This window comes from Stenella coeruleoalba, assembly GCF_951394435.1.
Source record: "Stenella coeruleoalba genome assembly, chromosome: 15".
Lineage (NCBI taxonomy): Eukaryota > Metazoa > Chordata > Mammalia > Artiodactyla > Delphinidae > Stenella > Stenella coeruleoalba.
Window position 1 is genome coordinate 14,088,179 of NC_137161.1, and position 10,023 is coordinate 14,098,201.

The 10,023-nt window shown below is 47.4% G+C and overlaps 1 pseudogene across 1 annotated transcript; it reads left to right on the forward strand.

Moving 5' to 3' along the window:
• Positions 1-247: 247 nt before the first annotated feature.
• On the forward strand, positions 248-2,514 carry LOC307198427 (protein FAM161A-like; annotated as a pseudogene). Its single transcript has one exon. The product of its transcript is annotated as a protein FAM161A-like (transcript).
• Positions 2,515-10,023: the final 7,509 nt, after the last annotated feature.

The following is a 10,023-nucleotide window of genomic DNA, read 5'->3' on the forward strand; positions in this document are numbered from 1 at the left end:
CAGCGAGGGGATGTGAGGAAGGACAACCAGAGCGCATGAGACATGCTCCCAGCTCTCAGGCCCTTTGTATCAGACATGCAGCATCACAGAGAGACGGTCACCTGCTCCTGACTCTAGGGACGTAGGGTGGGGGAGGGCAGGCATTGGGGCAGTCCAGGAGCGGCGTTGGGGGCGGTCAACTCTCCCAAGGTGCGAGTCTGATCTGATGGGTTATTTAAATATTTTTACATCAAGAGAGTATTAGCTAATGACCTATGCTAAGGAGCTCATCAACAACATGTGGACAAACTTCTCTGTTGAAGATTATACTCAGTTTGAAGATGCCGACTTGCCAGCACTTGAAAAAAAAAAAGAAGAAGCCAAAAGAATGGGTGCCAAAGATTACAGTACCTGAGCCTTTTCAAATGATGATTAGAGAGCAGAAGAAAAGAGAACATGAAATCTAAATCAGATATTGAAATGGCACGCAAACTGCTCAAAAAACAAGAAGAATCAGCGTGTAAGAAAAACTTCGGAGCCAACCCAGTTCCTGCATTCGTGTTTCTCCCCCTTTATCATGATATAGTCAAGCAAAATGAAGAACGGAGGAGGTGTACGAAGGAGAAAAACGAAGAAGCTCTTTTGGCCTCGCAAAAGCCGTTTAAGTTTATTGCGAGGGAGGAACAGAAGCGAGCAATTTGGGAAAAGCAGCTGAAAGACTTTTTTAAGTCTAAAAAGAAAACAAACCGATTTAAAGCCAGACCTATACCTCGATCTACTTATGGTTCAACTATCAATGGCAAGTTAACAGAAGAAGAGCTCTGTAGAAACATTAGGACGCAGCAGAGAACCCAAGACTTTTTACAGAATTCATCCCCTCTGCCTTGTAGTCCAGCTCGCAGAAGTTATGCTACAAGGAAGCCCAAGTGTCCTGAACAGGCTGAAACGTCCAAGTGTAAACACAACGTTAGGTGCCAGGCTGCTGATTCTGAAGACCGTCCTGAGAGATATCAGAAACATCATTCAGAACAGAAGCGTCCAAAACCCCTGACCGTCTGTGAACCATTGACCTTCATGCAGCCTCACGTGCATCCACTAAAAGAGAGAAAATCTTGTCAGATATTGAAGCAGGTGAAGAAAATTTAAAAGAAACATGTTGGCCTTATCTGTCTCCAGGGTGCAGGTCACCCGTAAGAAGTACAATCGCAAAGTCTGTGCCTGGTAGCTTCAACCCTCCCATGCCCACGGTGTCCTCCAGGGGAAGAGAACAAGCCACAAGAAAGAGTGAAAAGGAAAGGATGAGAGACCACCGACGAGAACTAGAAGAAAGAGAAGAAAAATTAAAAAACAGGCCGCTGCCGTTTGAAAGAGTTGCTCAGAAAAATGCAAGAATGACAGCAGAAAAGCATTATTCTAACACCTTAAAAGCGCTAGGAATAGCTGATGAGTTTGTTTCAGGGAAAGGCCAAAGTGGAAAAATATTTGAGTACTTCAGCAATCAAAAGATGAAAAGTTTCACTGAAGATAAAGAAAGCTTTAATGAAGAAGAAAAAATAGAAGAGAGAGAGAATGGGGAAGAAAATTATCTTACTGATACCAACAGCCAAGATTCTTACAAGGAAACAGGTGAAGCTGATGAAGAGAGTGGAGAAGAGAACTGTGCTGACGAATAAAACTGAATCAGTCAGCAGGGTCTCCTCTCTGTGCCCCTGCTGTTGTTGGCAGCATCGGGGGTCAGGAGCTGCGCTTGTGCTGTTAAGGACATCTATAGGAATCCGTCTGATATGTGCAGGTCTCTTGAGCAAAGTCCTCACGTAGCCTGAAAAGGCCGAATCCAGCTGATGGGTGATTTGGTCAGTTGGAGTCAGGCTTTGTCTATTCAGTTTTTAAAATCACTACCTATGGTCTGTTTGCAACTTTGATCTTCTATTTTTTTTTTTTTTTTTTTTTTTTTGCAGTATGTGGGCCTCTCACTGCTGTGGCCTCTCCCGTTGCGGAGCACAGGCTCCGGACACACAGGCTCAGCAGCCATGGCTCACGGGCCCAGCCGCTCCGCGGCATGTGGGATCTTCCCAGACCGGGGCCTGAACCCGCGTCCCCTGCATCAGCAGGCGGACTCTCAACCACTGCGCCACCAGGGAAGCCCCCTTACTTCTATTTTTAAAAAATGTTTGAGAATCACAGCTGTCACAAACTGATTAGGTATAAAAATATACATTATTTCATCATTTTGGGTGGAAAAAATTGCTTAGCATTGAGAGCAGAGGGGAGTATTGGCCTTTGGTGAATTGTTTGAAAAAAACGTTCTGGAAAGCATGAATCAATACATATTTTAAAATTGTAAAAAAAAAAAAAAAAAAGGAATGTATTAGCACAGTGGTTGTTCAAGAAAGATTGACTGAGCACCTTGTGAGTGCCAGGCCCCGATCTAAGTGCTGGAGACAGAGCAGCGAACAAGACGCAGTCCCTGTGTGGCCCGTACAGCCTAGCTCGGAGAGGAGACGTGGAAAAATAAGTGAATACACAGACAATGAAATACACCATCTAATAGCAGGTAGAGAAGTGCTATGAAAAAAAGACGAAACAATTTAAGAGATAGAAGAATGAGATGGGGAAGAGGCAGGCGTTCTACGCAGGACAGGGAAAGCATCGCTGGGGAATGACATCCATTCCCCATTTATGACATTTATTTATCCAAATAAAGCAAGCCAGCCTTGGAGCCGGTTAAGGAAAGGGCTCTCCAGGCGGTGGAACCAGCAGCTGCAAAGGCCTGGAGGCAGGGCGATCCCTGTCCCGTTGGAGGAACGGCAAGCAGACCGAGTGTCGCTGGAGCTCAGTGGGTGATGGGCAGTGTGGCAGGAAATGAGGCCTGGGAGAGAAAGAGTTGGGGCCAGCTCAGGTATTTAAATGGAAGAGTGAGTGAAGAGGTATTTAAATGGTGATTTTGAACAGTAATCTTTAAAATCATTACCAATAGAGCCATTTCTGGGGCCGCCTTTCCAACCCCCAGTATGGTGTCTTCCTTTCTGGGCTCTGATACTTCTCTCTGGCCCCCTCCATCCATAACTAGCCCCCTGCCCCTCACCCCCAGCTCCTTCCACAATTCTCTCTCCCACACTGGCTGGCTTTGGCAGAGACTCAGACCTCCAGCTCAGCCTGGTCAGCAGGAAGTCACCCTCGGCTCTGATTCTGAGTAGAATCCTAACCCCCGGGGCTGGGTATTTCCTTCGGTCGGATGAATAAACTCAAGAGAAGGGGGCTGTAGAGACCACTGAGGGAAGAGATCAACGGGGTCTTGTGAGCAGGGCAGGGTGAAGGAGTCCCCCAGACTTCTCCACCAGAAAGAAATTGGGGTGATAAAGATGCCTCTTTGGGTTCTAAATCCACCATGTCTCTTCCCCCAGGACCTCCCTCCCTCCTTCAGGTCACCGGGACCCCGAGGCCAGGGGACATCTGGAGTCCATTAGAATGGCATCAATCCCACACGGGGATGTTTTGACTGGACCCTTGGATGGATTTCTTGTACATTAACAGTGTTTATTTTCCAATAAAGATTCTGAAGTCAAGATTGCTGCCCTGGCCTCTTCTAAGGGGGGGAGAGGAGCCGGAAAGCCTGCTCTGCTGACCCAAGGGTCCTTGGGTCTTCCAATGAGGATGGTGGAAGCTTCGAGATGTGGTATATCACCTTGTAGGTGGTCAGAACCCAAGACTGAGCCCAACCCTCTCATGATACGTAGTCTCTGTTGTAGCTATTCAGCGGTGCCCCTGCAACACAAACAGTCACAGACAATACAGAAACCAATCAACAGGGCTGTGTGTCGATAAAACTTTATTTGTAAAAACAGAGGGGCCACAGTTTGCTGACCTCTGCCCTGTGGTATCCCTATGCTTCCCAAAAGATCTGGGGCACGGTATGCGATCAATAAGTATTTGTGATCAATAAATATTTGCTGATTTGATGAATGATTCTTGCTGTTCGGGAGCTGTGAGACCTTGAGCAAGTCACTGCCTCTTTCTGAGGCTCCATTTCCTCATTTGTAGAACAAAGAGGTTGTACCAGGTGAGTTGTGATAGTCTATGAGAGTAAACCCACGATATTTCTGCATTATTTTCTTATCTTAAAAAAGTGTCGTGTGTGTGCGTGTTCTGCAGGGATTTATACATTTTCTTGGTGCCCTTCTTTGATCAACTTCCTATCACTATTTCTTTATCTAAAAGGTCTGGTCATAAATTACTGTGGGCCTCTGACCTTCACAGTTCACAAGGGGACAACTGAGCCACCTTCCTGGCCTCTGGTCTATCTTCCACAGCGATGTATTATCAGGACTTCTAGTCATAAGTGACAAAAACGTAAGTGACTGAAGCATAAAGAAAATTTATTGGCTCATGAAACTAAAAAGGCCATGTATAATATGGCTTCTAGCACATTCCAGCATGAAACTGTGAGGAGTCTGAGATCTCTACATTCAAACCTGGCCTTCCAGACATATTTGTCAAGGTAGGAGGAAAAATAAAATGCTTAGCTTTGTTTATACCTTTTCCATATTAGGCATGGGGTATGTGGGCCTCCATTTATACTCTTGTCCTGGGGCCCACAGATGAGCTGAAACCGGATGAGCCGGCCCTTGGCCACTGAGGATGGCCCGAGAAAGGCTGCTCATGGCTCTGGCTGGGGGCCGGGCAGCAGGTGGCTTAGCAGTGCTCTCTAAAAAGGGACTCAAAAGAAAGTCTAAGTCTCGGGGTTATTGTGAGAAGCGAGTGAGATAACGTGTACAAGCGGGCTTTGAGAAATCCTATACAACGTCAGGAACTATTATTATTACTGGAAGTGATTAGAGGCGGACGTGGTTTCATCACCCTCCTGAGAGATGCTGCCTGAAACCCAGAGGATTCTGGGAAATGCCTGACCCAAGGTGAACAGAGAAGGGCTGTGTGCAGACGGGAGATAAAGCAATGGGCTTAATGTGGCGGGAAATCTTAGGAGCTCCGTAAATATTTAGCTTGCCAACCAGATGTCAGCAGAGCTCTACCTGTGCTAGAAAGTTCTGGAAAATGCAAGCCGAGTGCCCTGGTATCTAGCCTGAACCTGTCAGAAAAGAAAGGGGTCTTCTCTTTGCTGTCCTGCCCCCCATCCCTGGGAAATCATGATCCAGATAAGAGGCTTGGAGCTGTGGGCAGAGGTATGTGGAGAATAGTGCAGACAGAGGAGAGAGGACAGATAGAGGTGGAGGAGGTGGGAGGAGAAGAGGAGAGAAGAGGGTGGCCAGAGGGAGCAGAGTGGAGATTCCTAGAACTTTAGAGCTGGAAGGGAGTCCACAGATGCTGCCCAACCCCCCAGGAAGTGGATGCTCAGAGAGGTCGAGCAGCCTGCCCAAGGTCACACAGCTCAGCATTGGCCTCCGAAAAGAAAGTCACCAAGGGAGAGTGGTCTGTGGCAAGTGAGAGATGGGGGTGGTCAGAAGACCGCAAAACTCCTCCAAACAGACCCCCAGCCGCAGGGTCAGCCAAGCTGGGGGTTGGGGTGGAGTGGTAAGGAACGAGGGCAGGAGCTAACAATTACGAAGCACCTGGTCCGTGCCAACCTCCACGCTGGGCCCTTTTCTTATTGATGGAGCTCTGTCCTTCAATTATTCTTGGTCCACAAACTCAGGTAATTTTTTGCTTTTTTTTATTAAGCAACTTGCCTTTGGTCTCCAGAGAACTGCAGGGAAAGCCAAACTCAGTCCTTCCTGGTGCACCCATCCAAGTCCTGTGCAAATATCCTGTGGTCTGGGATAGCTTGAGTCATGGGAGGCCATTCTTACCCATCCACAGTCCCCTCCTGATGAGGCGTCCTGTTCCCATACGGTCCCTTCGGGATAGGAAGCTCCAACCACTCACGTGAAGGTTAAGGTAAGATTAGGGCCTAAATTCCCCAGGTGGACTTCGCAGCCATCAGCTCTGAGGGGCAGAGGTCAAGGGCACAGACTCTGGAGCCAGGTCACCTGGGTTCAAATCATAGCTCTACCACTTATTAGCTGTGCAAACTTGGCAACTGGCTTAACCTCTCTGTGCCTCTCTATGAAATAGAGATAAAAAGTTATGGTGAGGGCTTCTCTGGTGGCGCAGTGGTTGAGAGTCAGCCTGCCGATGCAGGGGACACGGGTTCGTGCCCCGGTCCGGGAAGATCCCACATGCGGCGGAGCGGCTGGGCCCGTGAGCCATGGCCGCTGAGCCTGCGCATCCGGAGCCTGTGCTCCGCAACGGGAGAGGCCACAACAGTGAGAGGCCCGCATACCAAAAAAAAAAAAAAAAGGTTATGGTGAGCAGTGAATGTGAATGAGTGAAACCATTTAAGGTACTTAGGATAAGGCCTGCCATAGAATATGCACTCAATAAATGGCAGCTCGTACTAGCAAATGCCCCTTTTCTCCTTCTTTTGCCTTGGCGTCAGAGGACTCAGTTCTCTCTCCTCATCCTCTGGGGTACTTAGCAATGGGCGGTCCCACTGGGCTGATATGGATAAGAACACAGAGCCACTGGGAGGACCTCATGGCATGAGGCACGTGGAGGGTTTAGCATGGCACTCCATTTTCGTATTTATTATGATCACCGTTGTGATTCTGGTAACCTCCACAGCGGCACTCAGAAGCACCTGCCCCAGTACAGGAGAAAGTGCACAGCAGAAGTGCAGGGGTAACTGGGTATATGACACTGAATGGCTGGTGCAGAGGAGGTGGAAGAGGGGTGGGAGGCAGGGAAGCGGGTGGGGGAGGGTCTAACTCTCCTGGCCTCCCAGAGTCCGGCCCTGCCTTTGCCAGCTACTGGCCCTCCCTGAGGCCTTACCTCTTGCCAGACTGGACCCCCCAGCTGGCTTGCCTGGCCCCTGGTATCTCTCTGACCCTCTTCTCTCTACCCTCCCCTTGCACTGCTGCTTCTCACTTGATCAGATTGTCTATGACCTTGGCCAAAGCTCTCGAGTCAAACCAGATTCCAGGTTCTGGTGTTATTACACCCATTTGACAGGTCAGGAAACCCAGGTCCACACGAGGGGCCATGATTCGTCCTGGATCCCACAGTGAGGCAGGGGCAGGATGCAGACTCCAGTCTCCCACATCCCAAGCCCCTTTCTGGCAAGAGAGGCTGCCTGGGTGATGGGTGAATGCCCAGAGTCTAGACCAGTGGGCCTCACTGATGACATTGCCCTTCAGGGAACATCTGGCAATGTCTGGAGAGGTTTTGGTGTCACACCTGGGGGACAGGGGCGCCCCTCCCCCTACAAAGAGTTATCCAGCCCCAAATGACTATAATGCCAAAGCTGAGAAACTCTGGTCTAGATTCACATGCAGCTTTGAACCTTGCGCCCGTGATTTAACCCCAAGTTCCTCTAATGTAAAATGGTGATAATAACACCACCAAGCTTGTAGAATTTGGGGAGGGTTAAACGACCTAATGCATGTAATGAGCCAAACCTGGTGGTTGGTGGAAAGTGAGTTTACTCTAATAAATGGGGGTGCAGGGGTGGGGATGGAGGAACCGTGCAGCAGTGGGGTTGGCTCCTGACAGCGTCCCGTAAACTAAACTCCAGGACGTGCAAAGGAAGACCGCAATCTCCCAAACCAAACCCAAGGGGCACACTTGTGTCTAATAGAATTTTGAGTTCCTCCCCACCCCCTGCCGTCAGCATTTGAGAATTCGAGTGTTAATTTAAAAGGAGAAACTGCATTACCTGTTCACCACGCAGATCTGAACTTCCATTTTAATTTGCCTTCATTATCTCTCTTTCTTATTAAGAACAGTAAATCTGTTTTGTGTTTTCATTATTCCATTAGCTGGAGGAAGCTCATCAGTAATGTGGGGGAACTGCCAACATAAATTGCACAATTTTCATGCAGGCGAGGCAATAATTGACTTAAATCGCTGTTCTGTGGAGGCTGCAGCTCACAATTAGAGAAAGCGGCATGATTTAAAAACGAGTTACAATTGATTGGATTTCAGGGGAAACCAGGTTTGGAATGTGTTAATTGCATTCCGCCTAAACACCAGGTCTAAATGAAGCAGCCAGAGATTTAGGGAAATAACAAAATCTTCTCTAGAAATGGCCCCAAATTGCTTAATAGCATAGGAAAGATCTGATTAAGATAGGAGGCTAATGGCCTGCTGTATGTCGGGGTGACGGGCTGAATTCTTACCTTAGAAACTGCTCCAGAGAAGAAGTAACATACATCAGTCTGTTGTATGGCCTGGCTGAGTTTGGGGAGCAGATATCAGTGGCATCTCCTTCCTGTTAGAACCTAAGTCTGACTATGTGCTACCTCTGCTCAAAGCCCACCAGTGGCTTTCATCTCATTCCAGGAAAAGCTTAGTCCTTACAATGGCATGCCAGAGTCTATGTGATCCGTCCTGTAAACTTGCTGACCTCCTCTCTCACCAGAGTGACCAAGGTCCTTCACTGGCCCCTGCCTATGTCTCTACTCTCATCTTGTCTCTTACTGTTTTTCCTCCCACTCAGCCACCCAGAATTACTGAAAGATCCCTGATGGTCCCATGCTCTGCTGTGCCCCAGAACCTTTGCCTATGTCGTCCCTGCCTCACTTACCTGGTTAATTCCTAAACTGTACGCAGAGCTTACTTGGTTCATGCCCCTCTTCTCCTTAAAGTTCCTAGAAATTCAGAGAAAAAGAATTAGTGGAAAACTTGTTTTATGTGATTAGCTACCCAAGCACCCCCCAGGTTACTGGACCTTTCCTCTCATCCCCTCTACATACAGAAATGGGAACAGACATGTTTATATACAATGATTCTGCTTCCTGGTCACAGCTGATTGGTCCAAAGGTGGCCTTGGATCCAACCTGGACTAATCAGAGTTCTTCCCTGGGAATTTGGAATGTGACCTAAGGATTTCAGTCTCAGCCTGGATGCATTTTTATGTCTTTCTCTTTTGCACCCTCTTTTTCTTTCTTTATCCTTTTGCTTAATTTCCTCTTTATACATAATTTTACATGTGTTAGTGTGCAGTTTTTAGTACAGTGCTTGGTTCCCTTGTTCCTATTTCCTCCCACTTTCACCTGCATCACCCCTGTAACCAAACATGAGGTTAACCCAGGTTAACACCCCTTAATGTATCATTTCAAAATACCCTGATTTGTCCTTATATTTTTATCTATGTTTATATTTATGTGATACATGCAAATATATGCAAGTGGTTGGGGTTTTTTCCAACTATTCTTTGTTTTACAAAAATGGGATCTGCACACTCTTTTCTGCACCTTGTTCTTTTTCTCTTATTTAAGAATATCTCATAGAAATCTGTCCAGGTCAACTGATAAAGCTCTTCACTCTTGCAAATGGAGGCATGTTGGTCTGGTTTGAGGATACACCGTAAGGAATGGCTATTATTCTCTGAGTAGAAGCAGAGAAAGTGGATCTAAAGACAGAGAAGGAAGCAGGGACTCAGAGAGAAACAGCAAGACAGATGCCTTCCGCGTCTGGGCTGGCATAGACCCGACCTGCCACGAGCCTTCAGATCCAGGAGACCCCACAGCTTCTTTATGAGAAAGTGGCCCTGTCTGGGTTTAAGCCAACTCAGTGGGTATCAATTGGTTGTAACAGAGTCTTAACTAATGCAGGTGAATTAGGCCTGATGCTTTATGACTATTTGGGGCTCGTTTGTTCCTTGGGTGGTGAGAGTGGGATTAGCCAACTCCTCAGTTAATGACATGTTATCATAATTGGTCCAGACCAGTCCCAGCCCTTGACTGACTTGTTCATTTCTGTGTCTATTCACTTTTAGTCCATCCTCCACTTTCACCTCCTACCACTGTCAGCTGTCAGCTGTGCTTTTGTCTTTTATTCTGTATTGATTGTGCCTAAAATATGCAAGCATTGCTTTGTGGGTATGAATTTTAAAATTATATATGTGGCATTATGGGATCGACTACTTTCCCTCTTTTCGTTCGTTTTGTTTTTCACCCCAGGCTCAGAACGCTGGATCAGTCATCCTCCTCAGCTCGTCACATTATCATCCTTGGTTATGCAAGGTCCAGGTCTTGTTCTAGAAATCCA